An 18,763-nucleotide genomic window follows, 5' to 3' on the forward strand; every position below is an offset into this window, starting at 1 on the left:
TTTACTTTTATGTTAAGGCGGTGTTAGGGTGGCTTCCCCCCCGCCGTACTTACAATATGGCATAATGCTTGCATTGCGAAACTTTGCAACTCTTTATGCCACTTTATGCTTGTGTCAGGCATAATGTATGCAAAGGGAGCATTCTGACACAGGGAGGCCCGAAAAAATGGCACAGTGACATTTACAACACTTCACTGCTGCTTAGAGCAGGCATTAAAATGATGCACCCATTTTAACCAATAGGACTTCCTGTGCTTTGTTGAACTAGCATCAACATTTTTGACACTAGTGCAGCAAAAGCACCAAAAATGTTGATGCTACTGTCCTAATGAACGCCATGGTGCACCATATTGTAAATACGGTGCAACCATGGTGTTTTTAGGTGGGGCAGGGGTGACGTAAGAAAAGAGTGCATCGGGACTCATGTGCCACTTCCTTGTAATTAGGTCCCCTACTCTATAAGTAGTCCTGAGCGAAATTTACATTACACCAGCATAATTCATGTAATTTAGCATTATGCTTATTATGTGACATTCCCAAAACAATGCTACTTTGCTTATTTCCATTCTGGCCATACTGGACACAATGGTTGTTTATTGTTATTACCGGTTCACTTGTTGGCCATGATCTGTTGTCTTCTTCATATAAGTGGATTGAGCAGACAAAATTGTGCTTCATAGACACGTAGGTGCTTATTATGACATAGACGGTGACTGATAAAGTGGCGGTAATACCGCCAACAGGGTAGCGGTAATTACCGTAAAATTAAGACCATGGCGGTGATAACTCTCATAGACAGCCAATGTACCACACCATCCGCCAGGGCGTTAACACCACTCACAACAGCAGTAGCCATCAACAGCCAGACGGAAGACAAGGTACCACCCATCATGTTATGACACAGCACACCGCCACGATTTCCGGGGCAGTACCAACGCCATCAAAAGCCTTGCCTCTGCTAGGGGAGGTGTCTCCTGGGCAGCCTCTGCTGGAGGTGAGGGCTACTGTGTCTTAGCTGGAGGTGAGGACTTCTTGCCTTTCATTGGTGGTTGAGTTGGAACTATTCCTGTCATTGGTCCTGTCATTGGTGATTGAATGGGAACCATTCCTGTCATTGGTGGTTGATTGGGAACTGCTGCTGTCATTAGTGGTTGGGTGGGAACATTTCCGTTCCTGGCTGGTGGAGTGGGATCCTTCCCTTTCCTGTCTGGTGGAGTGGGATCCTTCTCTTTCCTGGCTGGTGGAGTGGGATTCTTCCCTTTCCTGTCTGGTAGAGTGGGATCCTTTCCTGGCTGGTGGAGTGGGATCCTTCCCTTTAATGGCTGGTAGAGTGGGATCCTTCACTTTCCTGGCTGGTGGAGTGGGAACCTTCCCTTTCCTGCCTGGTGGAGTGGGATCCTTCACTTTCCTAGCTTGTGGAGTGGGATCCTTCACTTTCCTGGCAGTTGGAGTGGGATCCTTCACTTTCTTGCCTCCACGGCTAGGAGGTACCTTGACTGTCCCCCTGGACTGTTTGCCTGAAGTCCTGGGCTGGGTTGTTGGGACCCTGCTCTTACTGGAAGGATGGGGGGTAGAGGGGAGGGAAGAGGTCAAGTTGGGCAAGGAAAAGCTCCTTAGGGATGGTGGACAGGATAATGGAGGAGGGATGGGAGTGGAGGTTGAGGGAGTGGTTGTTGGAGGAGTACGTCTTCTGACTTTGGATGCAGGTGCATGGGCAGTGTGCTGATGTGAGGTGGATCGCTGCTGGGTGTCTGAGTGCCTGCGTTAGTGTACTTTTGGGGGGGACAGACAGGGCAGGAGAGAGCACTGGGGACGCGTGGATGGATGTTGTGGAGGTGTCTGCTACTAAGGTGTGTGTACTGCTTGGTGTGGTGAGGGTGGTGTGGCTGTTGAAGCAGTACATGCAGATGTGAGTGTGGATGTGACTGTGAGGGAGGTGGAGGAGGGGGAGACAGTGGAGGCAGTGGATGTTGTTGTGTGTACAACTGTCTCTTGTTTGTATGAGTGCTTGTGGCCTGAAGTGTGCTGCTTGTGTTTGAGTGTGCTACTCTTGACTGATGTTTTGTGTGCATGCATGTCTGTATGTGTGCATGGGATGGGTTGTGGTTGAGGAGACTGGGACTGGGAAGTGATAGTTGGAGAGGTGACGGTAGGAATAGGGACAATGGCTGCCATCAGATAGGAGGCCAGAGCCTGGAATGATCTCTGTTGGCCCGCCAATCCACTGTCGATGCCCTTGAGGAATGCATTGCATTGCTACATCTGGGATGCCAGCTCCTGGATGGCATTCACTATGGTTGTCTGCCCTACAGAGATAGTTCTCAGGAGGTCAATAGCCTCCTCACTCAGGGCAGCAGTACTAACCCCCTTCTGGCTGCTGTGATGGCCTCAAGTGCCCATCCAGCTGTGGGTAGGCCACCACCAGTATGTGGGCAATTGGGGGGTTAGGTTCAGACAGGCACCCCTTCCTCGTTGGGAGGCCATATCCAGCTGGGCCTCCGCGTCTTCCATGCCCAGCGTCTCAAGTCCTTCCAAATGTTTCTACAGTGGGTGCTCCGCCTGCTGTAGACCCCCAGGGTCCACACATCCCCAGCAATGGCATGCCACAATCCCTTCTTCTGATGGGTGCTGACCTGCAGAAGTAATCCAGACGGAAGGACACCATTACACATACAATCCAGCCTGTCACACATATGGCCCACAAATCACATTTCCATCTCCATTGGCACACACATCACCTGGCACCCACCATGTACACTACCAACAGACATACCACCCCCCCAAATGACACGATGCTTGCACACACATCTCCATGCCACCTTGCCACATGCACCATGCCCAAGGTGTACTCACATGTTGGTCTGGAGGCCCATACAGTAGTCCATTAAGGGGTAGGACCCCTTCCACCAAACTGTCAGAGTCACCAGATCCTTGGGGTCTGTGCACGTTCCCAACACGTCCACCACTGAACAGCTCGAAGACTCTGATAGATAAATCACAGAGGCTGAGAGAGTTCAGGAGGGGAAGAGGGGATTAGGAAGGGAACAGCTGGGAAGGAGGCCTGTAGTAAGAAAAAGGTTAGAACACACAATATGAAAATTATATCTCCTGAAATCAATACTAGACTATGATTCTAAGCCTAGTCATTCTGAAAACATGAACAATCTAAGAATTAAGTTTAAAATGACTAAGTTTCAAGATGGCCGGATACCTGTAAGGGAATCAAGATGAATTAAATGAAAACTTTCTTATTCAAGTACTTTCTTTTACATGAGAATCAGAAAAACATTCTGACTAAATTTTAAACCAGTCATATAAATCCTGTTTTGAGAATGCATACTAGGACCATACAATATTGCATCTAGAAACTCTGGCCTTCTGTGTACTCTTAAAATGTTTCAACACAAATTGCGCATATTGCAGATATATATATATATATATATATATAGTAAACACCATAAAAGGATTGTGCACCATGAATAACAAGATGGATTCAGGAAACAAATCACATAACTTGTCAACTCGAATATTACATAATAAATATATTAGAATAGTGGCATACAATAAACAAGAAGAATTAAACTCGAGGAGAGAATCGTGCGTCTTGCCGATTCGAGTGTCACCATGTAAAATACTAAGAAATGGTAGCACGCAATGAATATCAAAGTCAAATCATCATTAAACGAATCGCGTGTCTTGCCGATTCGTAAAACACAATGTAAATGGCAAGAAATAACAGCTCACAAGGAATAACAAGATCAAAGTACAATGAAACGAATCGCGCTTCTTTTGCCGATTCTTAAGCCACCATGTAAATGTCAAGAAATGGTAGCGCGCAATGAACAACAAAGTTAAATCCTCATGAAACGAATTGCGCGTCTTGCCAATTCGTAAGACATCATGTAAATACCAAGAAATAGTAGAGCGCAATGGACAACAATGTATAAACACCATAAAACGAATTGCGCGTCTTGCCGATTCTTAAGCCACCATGCAAATGTCAAGAAATGGTAGCAGGCAAAGAATAACAAAGTTAAACCTTTATGAAACAAATTGCGTGTCTTGCCTATTTGTAAACTACCATACTAATGTCAAGAAATGGTAGCGCGCAAGTAATCTGTTACTCATTAAAGAATTAAACCAAGAATATGAAAATTCTCGATAGCAGTGTTGGGACAGTCCAACCACCATCCTGGAACAATGATCACCAATGAAGGATGAAGGGCAGAAGACTGGAAGTTCCAAATAGGCCACCGGGACAGGAGCTCAGGAAGAAGCTGCTGCTCTGCACCGGGACCTCTGAATAGTGAGCACTGGGAGTTGGGCTGGCTCTCTTTTATAGAGTCTTGGCCCAGCCCACAACCACGCCCAGGCATGTTGCAGGGAAAGTCTCTGGAAGGCCCTGGAAAGGGGCCACACCCTAACACACTCTGAAAACCTGCAGCAATACACTGCAAAGGAACAGTATTTGTAAGCATATTAAAAATAAGTTTTCAGGATTGAACTCTGCAATGCAAAAGGTTAAACCTCAACATATCAGCACAATGCATAAATTACGTTGTTTTGAGAGTGCTGGGTTTTTGCATTTTAGTCACCAATAGAGCACGTACTGCTCTGGTGTTGACACAAACGCTCCAACTCCTCTGAAGTGAAGGCAGGTTGCCCTTTCCCCGGTCACACAGGCCATGGTAGGTTCCAGACACAGGTCACAGCAGCATAAACAGTGTAGTTGTTGTCCTGTGAAAGTTGGGAATAAAGTGAGGATTTAGATAGAAAATGGTGGTCACGTCCGTGCCGGTGTACACTGTCACGCCACAGCTGAGCCCCATTGGCCACTGTGCACCATGGAGCCCCATATTAGCCAATGAGGAATTGCATGGTAGTGCGAGACCAGCTTCCACCATGACGCTCAACCTCGGTGGAGTTACCTCACTTCCACCTGTCCCTAGATACAGGACAGGCGGTCGCCATTTAATGGTGGTGTATAAAATTCAGATAATCCATAACTGTGTCATTGCTGATGATTGCACATACATTGCCATTCCCACTGTCCATCACAATAATGCTCTATGTACACTGAGGTGGTGGTTCCATTGTTCAACTTGTGACAGCCTCCTCACTCTTGCGTCCCTTAGATACCTACCACTGCGGATGAATAGGAGGAGGAGACAAGCCCCCATGTACAGACCCCTTGTGGACTTGGCTACAATGGAGGACAGGCACATAATACTCAACTATAGACTGGACAGGGCCACAATCACAGAGCTGTGTGCCCAATTGGAGCCTGATCTGATATCTGCTATCCGTCATACCACTGGGGCCCCCCCTCTTGTGCAAGACCTATCAGTGCTCTATTTCCTGGCAACTGGTTCTTTCTAAGTGACAGTGGGCTTGGCAGCAGGAATGTCACAGCCAATGTTCTCAATTGTGCTGGCAAGGGTTCTGTCTGCCTTGGTCAAACAAATGTACATCTACATTGCTTTCCCCTAGGTGGATGATTTGGCCAATGTGAAGGTGGGATTCTATGAATTGGGACATGTACCCAATATTATTGAGGCAATTGACGGAATGCATATTGTGTTTGTCCCCCTTCCACAATGAACAGGTGTTCAGGAATCAGAAAAGTTTCCACTCACTCAATGTGCTAATGGTGTGCCTGGTGGACCAGTACATCTCACACGTCACTGCTAAGTATTTTGGGTCAGTGCATGACGCCTTTGTTCTGAGCAATAGCAGCATCCCACAGCTGATGGCACAACTACCGAGGCACAGAGTATGGCTAATAGGTGAGCCTGAGTGCCCACCCAATGCATGTCAGTGTATGCCTTCTGGTGTTAACCCCATACCATTGTGTAAGGCTATTGTTTGTCCCGCAATACCTTCAGGTGACACAGGCTACATAAACCTATCGTGGCTCCTGACCCCTGTGAGGAATGCCAGGACAGGGGCTGAGAATCGTTACAATGATGCACATGGGCGAACCAGGAGAATTATCTAAAGGACCTTCGGCCTCCTGAAGGCCAGGTTCAGATGTCTGCATCTTACAGGTGGATCCCTGTGCTACTAACCCGAGAATGTCTGCCAAATGGTAGTGGCTTGCTGCATGTTGCACAACCTGGCCCTCAGACAACATGTGCCTTATCTGCATGAGAAGGAGACTGGAAATGCCCCTGTGGCAGCAGTGGACCCTGAGGACAGTGAGGATGAGGAGGCAGAGGATGAGGATGTGGACAACAGAACATTAGTTATACGTCAATACTTCCAATGACACACAGGTGAGACAATGTAACTGACCATTCCTCTGAAAATTGTTTTATCTGTGTGGCTGTAGCAGGATGGCATTCACTTCCTTTGCATCTCTACTTACTCTTACCTATGGCTTCTCATTTTGCAGATGTTGGTGATATTACAACAGTGTACTGATGTGATGACTACAGACAGCTACATGTGATTATTTGTATGCTATCACAGTTTTCAGATCATTTGCACATGATGTGACTGTTTCCATAAATGCATATGTTCATCACATAAAACACTATCAGTCAAGTTGTATTCAAGGGTGTTTATTGTAGTGCAAAGAATTGACAGGAAAGTGCAATAGAATGGGGTGATGGTAGAGGAAAGTCCAGGCTATGGTTCCATTCTGTTTGTAGCACAGGTCCAGTGTCCAAGGGACCATAGGAAGGGAAGCAAAGGCAGTTCAAAGTGGACAAAGTGACAGGCATGCAGGAGGGTCTTATTTCCTGACGGTGGTCTTGGTCTTGGCAAGTGTCTCTGGCTTCTGTCTGTGTCACAGGGAACGTTTGTGGGATGGTTCACCTTCTGCAGGGGGAGGGGTGCTGGTGGCCTGTGGATCCTGAGGCAGGGCCTCCTGCCCACTAGCTGCAGTGGAAGTTGAGGGTTGGTCAGTAGGCTGGCTAGTGTTGGGGGCCCGCTGGTGTGCTGTCCATTGCCTCATGATGTTGGCCATGTCTGCCACCACCCCTGCTATGGAGATCATGGTGGTGTTGAGGGCCTGTAAATCCTCCATGATCTCCTGATGGTGTTCCTCCTGCAGCTGCTTGCTCTCCTGCATGTTGGTAGGGATCTGGCCCATCTTGTCTTGGGATTGTTGGTAAGCCCCCAGGACATTAGTGAGTGGCTCCTGGACAGTCGGTTCCCTGGGCCTATCCTCCCCCGGTGCACAGCGGTCCTCCCAGTGGCCCTGTACCCCTGTGCCTGTGCCCCCTGAATGGTGTGCCCACTGGCACTGACCCCAGGACCCTGATTGTCTTGTGTGTGAGGTGTGGAGTGAGGTTCCTGTACAAGTGGGCACACTGCTGATTGATGTGTCCTGGGGACAGAGGTGTGGGGATGTTGGGTGGGTGCTTTGGTGTTGGATACTGATGGGGGAGGCTCTGTGGTGGACTGTGAGTGGGCTGGGGTAGCCGACTGACCAGTGGTCCCTGATGGGCCAGGTAGTACATCCAGATCCTGATGTCCAGAGTTACTGTCATCACTGGGGGCATCTACAGTTGGGGGACTGATTAGATGTGGCACCTCCTCTCTGCTGATATTGGCAGTTGGGGCACCTGTGGGGATGTAAGTGATGTATTATGCCTCATGCCTGTGACAAATTGTACATCCCTGGCTTCCCCTCTATCGTTGCTGTTGCCCTGTCACCTTTGTTTGTGTATGGTGATGTATTGTGGGATTGTTAGTTCTCCATGCTGTGCATGCTTTTGTGATGGGTGTTCATGCAGGGCTGGGAGGGCTGTCCATGCATTGGTATAGCATGCAGGGCTAGGCATTGGGGTTAGTCATATGTGTAGGTGCAGTGTGTGGGATGGAGTGGAGTGATGGGGTGATGGGGTGTGATGGCATGCAGGTATGGGGGTGATAAGTAGTAAATATTGACTAACCAGTGTCCAGTCCTTCGGCAACTCCAGTGAGTCCCTCAGGATGCAGTATTATCAAGACTTGCTCCTCCCATGCTGTGAGCTGTGGGAGAGGAGGTGGGGTCCACCACCAGTCCGCTGTATGACGAGCTTGTGCCTTGCTGCTACAGAACGTACCTTCCCCCATAGATCGTTCCAGCTCTTCCTGATGTCGTCCATTGTTCTTGGATGCTTTTCCACGGCATTCACCCTGTCCATGATTCACGGTCATAGCTCCATCTTCCTGTCAATAGATATTTGCTGTATCAGTGCTCCAAACAGCTGTGGCTCTACCCTGACTATTTTCTCCACCATGACACACAACTCCTCATCAGTGAAACGGGGTGTCTCAGTGGGTACATGGGTGTTGTGTGTGTTGGGGAGAGGGTGTTGAGTAATGTGGTGGGGTGTGGGATGTGGGTTGCGTGACGGATGTGTGGGTGTTTGTGTTGTGTGTCTAGTTGTCTCAGTTGTCTTGGTTTCAGTCTGGTGACAATAACTGGTGTTCATAAAGGGGTGTGGGTAATGTGGGTGTGTGTTTTATAGTGCTGTGGGTCGGTAGGTGTGATGTGCGTATCAGTGTCAGGTGTGTGATTTCGGTTTTGGCCAATGTAGTGTTGTTTTGTATTTGGGTGGTCGTTCTGAGCGCGCCAGTGTATACCACCAATAGTTTAGCGTCACTGAATGTCCGCCGTGGTAATTTGTGTGTCATAATGTGGTGGGACTTGTTTTCTTGGCTGGCGGATTTGTGTATCTTCTGTCAGATTGGTGTGTGTGTGTCATAAAATGGCGAACGTCTATCTGCCACCGCGGCGGTATGCTGGCGGCCGTCACCGCGTCGGTAAACGAGATTTACCGCCAATGTCATAATGAGGGCCATAGACTTCTAAATGATCTGGGTGAACTTCCATTACTCTTTTATTATCATTAGACTTTGGGGGTCATTCCGACCCTGGCGGTCATAGACCGCCAGGGCCGGGGACCGCGGATGCACCGCCAACAGGCTGGCGGTGCATCCAGGCCAATTCTGACCACGGCGGTAAAGCCGCGGTCAGAAAAGGGAAAACTACGAATCTAGAAGCCTTAGAAGCGGGCCTTATTTGTAAGAAAGAATTTGATTTTTTGACTCCAGTCCATACTAGAATCCCGATTATCTATGGTCTACCTAAGATTCACAAGGACGCCAGTAATCCACCTATGCGTCCTATTGTATCCACCATAGGCTCGGCCATTGAGCCATTGTCAAAGTACGTTGATACCTTTCTGAAACCGATGGTAGCCCTTTTACCATCCTACATCAGAGACACAGGCCACTTCATTTCTAAGATCGAGGGCCTGCAATATAGACCTGATGGGGAATATCTGGTGACCATGGACCTCGAGTCTTTATATACGAATATACCCCCGCAAGAAGCCATTGATGTTGTAGCACTATATCTAAACAGACGGGGAGATGATCCAGCATTGAGTTTCATTCTGAAATGTTTGGAAACGGTACTATTTAATAACTACTTTGATTTTAATGGCAAAATGTATCATCAAATCAAAGGAGTCAGTATAGGTGCTGCCTGTGCACCTAGTGTGGCGAACCTATATGTGGGAGCATTCGAGGACAAGTTGATTTACAACGAAATGGCCCCTTTCTATGAGAATGTGCAGGCCTGGAGTAGATTTATTGATGATGTTTTCTTCATTTGGAAAGGCAGTGAAGACCAACTACTAGAATTTTACAGTTGGCTCAATATGTGTGACAGCAACCTCAGATTTACGATTAAATACGACCATCATTTGGTTGAATTCCTGGATGTGTATATCAAACACTATCAAGGGCACTTGCTTATGACCCTATACACTAAACCCACGGCTAGGAACACGCTGCTTCACTTTGATAGTTTCCATCCCCGTAACCAGAAGCAGTCTATTCCTTTTTCACAATTCCTGAGACTCAGGAGAAATTGCACCAGCATGGCAGACTTTTTGAAACATGCCGCAGATCTTACCTGCAAATTTGAACAGAGAGGTTATCCGATTAGATCCATCAAAGATTCCTTAAAAAGAGCCAAGTTTTACAACCGTGAGGCCCTGTTTTCAAAACAACGATGCAAGACCAGTGACCGGCTAGCCTGTGTGATTCACCATTCTATCCTGAATAATCAAATCAGGGATATTATTAACAAAGAATGGCAAATTTTGAATTCCAATACTGAAGCGGATAAACTTGAAAAAACATTGTTCGCTTTCAGGAGGAACAAAAACCTACGGAACCATTTGGTGAAATAGCTACTAATTTTGTATCTACTTTTGGCCAAAAGTCACTAACAGGATCTAATCCAGTTACGGGCAATTACAAATGTGGCCAATGCCACGCCTGTGACTCAGCCATTGTTGCAAAAGAGTTTACATTCAATGACAAGACTATCCCATTTATGGACATGACTAATTGTAGATCTAAAAATGTAATTTACTTGATTATTTGCCCCTGCAACCTGGGATATATAGGTGAGACCTCCAGGGAATTTAGAACTAGGCTATTGGAGCATAAATCTGCGATTAGGACACAAAAGATCAATGCCCCCCTAGTTGCTCATTGGTTATCTTTAAACCACAAGGAGGTAGATATCAGGTGGATTATTCTTGAGAAAGTACTGACAAGAAACGATGTGGACCCTGAAAAACAAAGGAAAAAGAAAGAAGTGTTTGGGATTTTTTCTTTAAACACATATGAGAATGGCCTGAACGAAGATCTCCCTTAGAGCAATGCCATCTGAGTACGTATGTACAGGATTGCCTGAGGGGTCAATATTTTTCCAGGTGCCTACCACAGGGCAGCTTTGTGCTCTACTGTCGTGGCCCTTTATCTTACTTTGAAGTGAATTCTTCACTTTATACGATAAAACTGTTTTCGGTTCCTTCCTATAAAACCTTATGTTATCGATTTGTATTATATACACGATACGTATTGTATTTTACTAACCCATTTTGTGCCTACCCTTGGGACATTGAGTACTCTGTACTTTGATGTTCCAAGATGGCGCCCACTGTTTTGGGCGTGCTGGTAAGTGATATCTACTCTTTGGTTTGATTTAGAACTGGCCATTATTTTTTATTTTTTATTTTTGGTTATTTCCTTTTGCCACTACTATATGGCTATGACTCTACAGTTTGATTGTACCTCTTATTCTCTGTAGATTTGGGCATATTTCATGCTGTTTTGACGGTTCTAAGATGGCGCATGTTTGACCATTTCCTTAGATGGCCCCTACGGGCCTGTTTCTATGTTCATCACATCACCTGTGGTGATTTGGTTTAAATAGGAGGCAGCTGGGGAAGTACGGGTGCTCCTCGAGAGATCATCGTGCTGGTCATATGTCCTGGATCCTGTGGATACTGGTAGGCTAGCTTTGCTGAACCTTTGTGGATTGAATTATTTTATACCGTCTGGATTGTGTCATTTCTATCTGGCTCATGACTCCCCCCTGTTCCCTTGCAGTTAGCAAGTTGTTCCCTACAAGTTTGGTATCCTTGTGGGTTTCCCCTGTGGATTACGTTTTTTAAACCATGTGAACTTGTAGGTAAGTCTGTAGTTAGCGATTGTACATATGAGCAGATTTTTTCTTTTCTATCCTGTGGACTTTCCTGCCCTGTGCAAGCTAATGATTTCATTATGTTTGCTTTTAGAGTGAGAAAGCATAGCTTCATTTAGCTATATCCATGTGTTAGTCCTTCATTTTGGACTACAAATTTGAAGTTGGAGAGTGTTTAATCCAGCCTGTAAGGGATATCTAAGTTCTTTCATATCTAAGGTATTTTATCTTATTTTAATATAAACAAACTAGTCTTTTACTATTCTTGACTAGATTCTCTCGGTGGTAATCCAACCCTTTTATGCTATAGGTGATTCTATTTCTGCACTTTATCTAGCATTTTGCTGGACACTAATGGTGCTTTCCTTGGATCTTTAGATTTATTTACCTTTATTAAGCATTGGTTTTATAGATTTTGATCTTGGGCACTTTATCAGTGTTTTTTCTTAATTAAGTCACTTGAGTTGGTCTGGTTGCAAATCTGACATGATTCGAGCCTTCCCCCTATGCAAAGAAATGTAATGAATAATTTTGATGTTTCTTTGATAGGCAGATTACAAGATGTACGTATGCCAATTATACTGAATCATAAAGTCCTGATGAAGGTGTATTTATATTTTTCTTCACTCACCGAAACGCGCGTCGGCTTGTAAATTGGCATGTCTTGAACATTGGCATGAAGTGTTTGAAATTGGCAAATTTGAAGCCCTGACCAGGATTGGCTACCATCAGGCCTGTAACACGAGAATTTGAATCAGGAAATTATAACCTAGAATTGGCTGTTATTATGTGGAATTTTATACAATCCAAACTACAACGCATAATTGTAGCATCAAAGCAGTAACTTTATTGTGCTGTTTAAATATCCTCTCATGTATGAGGCGGTTGTAAATTTGTATGTATACTATTTTGTGATTTTGTTGGTTCTGTGTTATTTGTTTATTTTTGCGTATTTACTGGTATGTTATTTATGTTTTCATATATGTATGTTTCATTCAGGTTAGGGGGTTGTATTATATTTTTTTGGTTGATTCTATGTTGATTATATTATGTGCGAACTGAATGTTTAATTAGCTGTAATAAATATCTAAATTGAAATATATTGTATGTTGTATATTTGAATTTAAGATTTCCATTCCTATGTTTGCTATGTTAATGGAGAGTAAACTACGTTATACTCATAGTATTCCCGCCGGTTTTCCCCTGGCCTGAGGAATCCTCCATGGCGGCGCTGCAGGCAGCGCCGCCATGGGGATTCCGACCCCCTTCCCGCCAGCCTGGTTCATGGGCATTGCAGGGGCCCCCTAACAGGGCCCCACAAAGATTTCCAGTGTCTGCATAGCAGACACTGAAAATCGCGACGGGTGCAACTGCACCCGTCGCACACCAGAAACTCCGCCGGCTCCATTCGGAGCCGACATCCTCGTTGCTGGGGCTTTCCCGCTGGGCAGGCGGGTGGCCTTTTGGTGGTCGCCCGCCAGCCCAGCGGGAAAGTCAGAATGACCGCTGTGGTCTTTTGACCGTGGTACGGTCTTCTGGCGGTTCCCGCCAGACGGGCGGCTTCCGCCGCCCGCGGGGGTCAGAATGACCCCCTTTATGTCTGGCACCACATGCAAGTTTCTATAGTTAGATTATGCCACTGTACAAATACATAAGGTGGGACAAATATGATTTCCTACACATACCTGTCTAGAATTCAGTTTGCTGCAAGCATTCACCAGCCTGTTTTTTTGCTTTTCTGGCACAGGATCTTATCCAAATATTATTGCATTATCACAACCCCGTCTACTTGGCACTCAGGTTAACGCCCTTTTCGCTTGAATGTGGTTGATTATGAAAGTTTTAATGTAGAGTTTACCATCAAGGGGGCAGGCAGGTCCACTTTGTAAACCAATGAGTGTGGTTATTGATGCAGCATTCTACAGTTTGTAATGATAAGATTTTATTATTCTTTTTAACGCTGCACTTGATAGTGGATTGTATATATATCGACTTGTGTTGGGAACCACGCGCACTTATAAAATCAGAATGTACAATTTAGATGGACTCATTGTGTACATATGTGTATTTTTTCCAGCCCTGAGAATTTCGTTGGGTAAAGCCCCTTTGGTGAAACATGTTTGGTGGCACAACCTTGTTTCAATAGAAAACAGAAGTAAAAGAAGACCTGTTTGAATGGACTGAGATGGCTGCTTGGTGTTTATTTGGTTGTGCTTCCAACTACATTTTAAGAGACTATGCACACTGCTCAGCTCATCATAATACCTCCGCCTCTGCAGTACTCTATATAGTAATATTTGTATATTGCTATAAGTAAAACATAGCTGGGTACACAAAGGTCAAGCAGGACCAGAAGTAATTTAAGAATTATTTTTGTCATTGAGGAAGAAGGTGTTGTCTTCTACTTAGAGCATGGGTGTTTCAATGTGCAGTGTGGTTTGAGCTCTGATTGATAGCCTTGTAGTAGGATATTCTTTCTGATGTGCTCCTCTAGCTAGGTGGTGACTGCCTTTGCAACAACCTTCCAGCAAATGGGAGGTGGCTTACCAAACAGAAGTTGGCTTTTCCAGCTGGGGAAGAATCTGCTTGCTTTTGACACTGTTTGAGAAGGTGCCCTGGGTTAGCAAGACATTAATTATGAGGAGAAGGGGTGGGAGAGCTGATGGTGATATATGGTTGTTGTTAGATCTGATTTTTAAAATTTTCTCTGTGAAGAAGAAGTTGATAGCTTTGCATCTTTTGACTGCTGGTGGGAGAGTGTGTTCTAGGATAAGGTTGGCACACTGTTTAATAGCCTTAGAGAAGACTTTGCTTCTGTTGTTCACTCAGTTGACTGTGGTCTTGTAGTAAGTGACTCATGGTGATGGATGATAGTTGGAGAGGGGTCCTTTCAGAAGGGTAAGTTCTACTGGCAGTTTGATCTTCTCCATTTCCATTTCCTATTCTATCTTCATGTGATGCACTTGTTTTCCATAATTTCTTGGGTGCACCTATGTAGTGACAGCTTAGGCTTGGACAGCAGATTTTTCAGAGGAGCTTTGCATTCTACTTGATTCTTCAAAGTGGTGCTGTAGATGGTGAATGTTGCTATCTCTTGATTGTTGGGTGGGTGAAGTAATTCTCTTCATGTTCATCTAGATGATGTCCTTGAAGGAGTGTAAGATACCTTTCTGCTTCTTCTGCTGCCCATCATGTGGTTTAGTGGCATGTGTAATGATGAAGGGGACAACAAGATCATCAGAACGATCCTGGAGTATAGTAGGCTACAGGGATGTTGCGGTATATAGAGAAGATGAAGTCAAGTACATTGCCTTTGGAGTGACCTTCATGCTGTGGTGGTGCTGCGAGGCCCCAGGACTCCAAGGGCCAGAATTCCCCCAAGGCTAGGAGGGGGAGGAGACCAGAAGGGCCGGTGAGTGCTATTTAAGTGAGCATTGGTTTCTGTGGCACGGTGCTGGGGTGGTACTGAAAGACCCTAGGACTTCACAGGCCACAATTTGCCCTTGGTAAGCTAGGGAAGAAGATGATGGTGCTGCACGGCCCCAGGGCTTCAAGGGTCAGAATTCCCCATGGCAATGTGGGGAGGAGACCAGAAGCACTGGTGAGTGCTATTTAAGTGAGTACTGCTTCCCGCGGTGCAGCACTGTGGAGGTGATGTGAGGCCCCAGGACCTCAAGGGACAGAATTACCATGAGGACCAGCAGACAAGAAGCACCACTGGTGCTATTTCAGGTGCATGGCAGGGTGAAGACTGATCCAAGAGAGGACCCGTCGTCACCTGTCACAGCCCAGAGGATGCTGGGCCACCCCTTGTGGTTTGTGACTTTCAAGTTTCCAAGGTAAAGATGTTTTATTGAGCTGGTATTGGTTTACCTTTAAGATGGTGAAACACAAAGCCTCTATTCCTGCCAAGCCTAGTTCTACATTTTTTTCCCTGGATGGGTACACCAAACGTGCAGTGGGCACTTCAATTAAATAAATAGAGTATTCTGAATGCTGTTTATCTGCTACTATAGGTTCTGACTCAACTTTACCTGTGAAGACTGACTCCCAGGCTGCATACGATGTAGCTCCAGCATCAGCCCAGGAACAGTTGCCTGTGTTATCATCTTCTCCCATACTTTTTCCCTGCTGACCCTGGGTAGGATATTGGAGCGGCCTCAGTTTTGACCCACAAAAATAGCTCCCCTGCCAAACGTGAAAGATTCCAGGGGGCATGGAAATTACACTCCTCCACAGACATTCCTCCAAGAGCTCCTGAATCCAGTGAATTCTCCTGCATTCACTGAAGTGTACATAGACTTTCTCTAAGGCACATTAATGGACTGTGTGAGGGGGTAGTTGAAAGTTTGCTCTCCAAAATCTATGCTCAAAGAACTCCTATGGAGTATCAAGCTAGCACCTTCTATTACACCTGAATGGTTTTATTTTTTGTGGTGCTCCGGGTTCCGCAACCATGCCTTGTTTTGCCTCCAAGGGAGGACAATCTCCCTTCTAATTATTCCAATAATTTTTACTCGGAACACTCCTTTCCTGTCTTTCACTATCACCTTTCACACCATTGCCAAACCCAAGTTGCTCCTGGGTCATGCAGTATAGGGGGCCCTATACTTTGGCTAGGAATTCGGAATTAAGCAAGTCTTCTGGTCATGCAGTGGGTTGAAAAGACTGCCCAGTCCCATATGGTTGTATTAATTACCTGGGTAGAAATAACATCAGTCTTTTGCTATCTGAAGCCCCTTCAGGGAACTCATTCCAGCACATGAGGAATTCAAGGACACAAAACATAAAGAGGGAAGGTTGTTCCAATGATGTAATTATCAATTTACATCCTCCCTGCTGTGCTTATGCCCTGACCATTACAAATGTTCCTCCTTTGCCCCAGGGCATCACCAGTGAACAAATAAAGGCCCTCATTACAACCCTGGCGGTCGGTGGTAAAGCGGCGGTAAGACCGCCAACAGGCTGGCGGAAAAATAATGGAATCACGACCGTGGCGGAATCCGCCAACAGAGACAGCCACTTTAACACTCCGAACGCCACGGCAGTACAAACAAACAGCTTGGCGGTCACCGCCAACAGACAGGTGGAAGACAATGTACCGCCCACAATATTATGACAGGACAATCCGCTACCTTTTCCGGGGCGGATTCAACACAAACAAAAACACGGCGGAAACAGGACTTGTAAGGGAAAACTCTCACCTCTACACAGCCCACGAGCAACCAGGACACCATGGAGCCAGAACTCCAAAACCTCCCTGCGACTGTCTTCCTGCTCCTCGACCAGGAGCATGACCGACGGCGGCAACGGTCACGGTGAGTACTGCACCTACGACACAGGGGAGGGGGAAGGGAAAAGAGAGTGACACACACACGCAACACCCCCACCCCCGTCCTCTCCCACAACAACACACACACACATACATGCTGAAATGTTACATTTCCCCCCCAACCCCACCCCGGAAGAACGCAAGAACAAAAGGAAATGATTTGAATGAATGTAATCAAGTAAAATCCATTACTCAAAAATGTATATACACTATTAACAAACATGTACACCAATTAAAGTCCAGGTACTGCACCTATATAGTCCATGGACCACTGTACATAAAATGCATGGGTGAGGCCCACACAAGATACCCGATCCAAACGGAGAGAACACTGCAGGGGCATCAATTCCAAATAAAACAGGCACCTCAGGGGGAAGGGAATGGGAGGCACCTCAGCCGGATGAGTGCACAACGCCAGCTCCATGAGGGGTCTCCATCCCTATTGATGTATCCTGGGGAGTGCAAAGCCACAGTCTCTCAAGTCTCTCCAGTGGGTGGGTTGCCCACTGCTTTATCCTGGGGAGTGCAAAGCCACAGTCTCTCAAGTCTCTCCAGTGGGTGGGTTGCCCACTGCTTTATCCTGGGGAGTGCAAAGCCACATTCTCTCAAGTCTTTCCAGTGGGTGGGTTGCCCACTGCTGCATCCTGGGGAGTGCAAAGCCACAGTCTCTTAAGTCTCTCCAGTGTGTGGTTTGCTCACTGCTTTATCCTGGGGAGTGCAAAGCCACAGTCTCTTAAGTCTCTCCAGTGAGTGGTTTGCCCACTGCTTTATCCTGGGGAGTGCAAAGCCACAGTCTGAGGTAGTGTATGCCTTTCTTCAATGGTTCTGGAGGGGGCTTTGTGCCCAGAGTGCTTCATCCTGCCAAGGACTGAGGTAGTGGATGTGATACTCCACTGGTTCTAGAGGGGGCTTTGTGCCCAGAGTGCTTCATCCTGCCAAGGACTGAGGCAGTGGATGTGATACTCCAGTCACAGTGGAGCAACATGGAAGCTGCCCAGCCCCTGGAACTGACCACCAGCCTTGTACGAATGACCACTGTGGATGGCAGCCATGTCTGCGGTGGTGCCACTGGCTCAGTATGTGGCGTGGCCGCTGGCGGTGCTGGTGGCGGGCTCAGTAGCGGTGGTGCTTGCGGCAGTCATTGGGCAGCAGTGCTGGTGGGGGGCTCACTGACCTCAGTGCTGGTGGCGGTGTCATGAGCAGCGGTGCTGGTGGCGGGCTCACTGACCTCGCTGCTGGCGGCGGTGTCAGGAGCGGCGGTGCTGGGGGGCTCACTGACCTCGGTGCTGGCGGCGGTGTCAGGAGCGGCGGTGCTGGGGGGCTCACTGACCTCGGTGCTGGCGGCGGTGTCATGAGCGGCGGTGCTGGTTGCGGGCTCACTGACCTCGGTGCTGGCAGCGGTGTCATGAGCGGCTGTGCTGGTGGCAGGCTCACTGACCTTGATGCTGCTGAAGGGCACAGTGTCTGCGGTGCTGGTGAAGGGCTCAGTATCTTTGGTGCGGGCAGTGGTGGCCGTAGCGGCGGTGCATGTGGCGGTGCCAGTGGCGGTCTTGTCCGCTGTGCAGGTTGGCGGCGACTTGCCTTTCTTTTTCAGGCCTTTCCCCACCTTGGATGGTGGCGCAGCTATCTTGCCACTCCCAACTGTTGTCATGGCTGAGCCCTTGGTGGCAGGTGTTGTGGCCTTCTCCCTATGGGATGTGGGCAACTTCTTCTGTTTTGGAGGTGGGGGAATGTCCTTGACCTCGCACCTTGGGACACTGGCAGCACTGCTGCTTGGTGCACTCCAGAAGCCGGTTACGGCTGGCACCACTGTGCCCAGTGATGTGGTGGCTGAGGTGCTGGGTTGGGACCTGGAAAGGTGGGCCCTAGGGGACGGAAGGGGTGGGGGATGTGAAGGGAGGAGGTCAAGGTATGAAAGGAAACGTTTTTTA

The sequence above is a fragment of the Pleurodeles waltl genome, chromosome 4_1, assembly GCF_031143425.1.
Source record: "Pleurodeles waltl isolate 20211129_DDA chromosome 4_1, aPleWal1.hap1.20221129, whole genome shotgun sequence".
Classification (NCBI taxonomy): Eukaryota; Metazoa; Chordata; class Amphibia; order Caudata; family Salamandridae; genus Pleurodeles; species Pleurodeles waltl.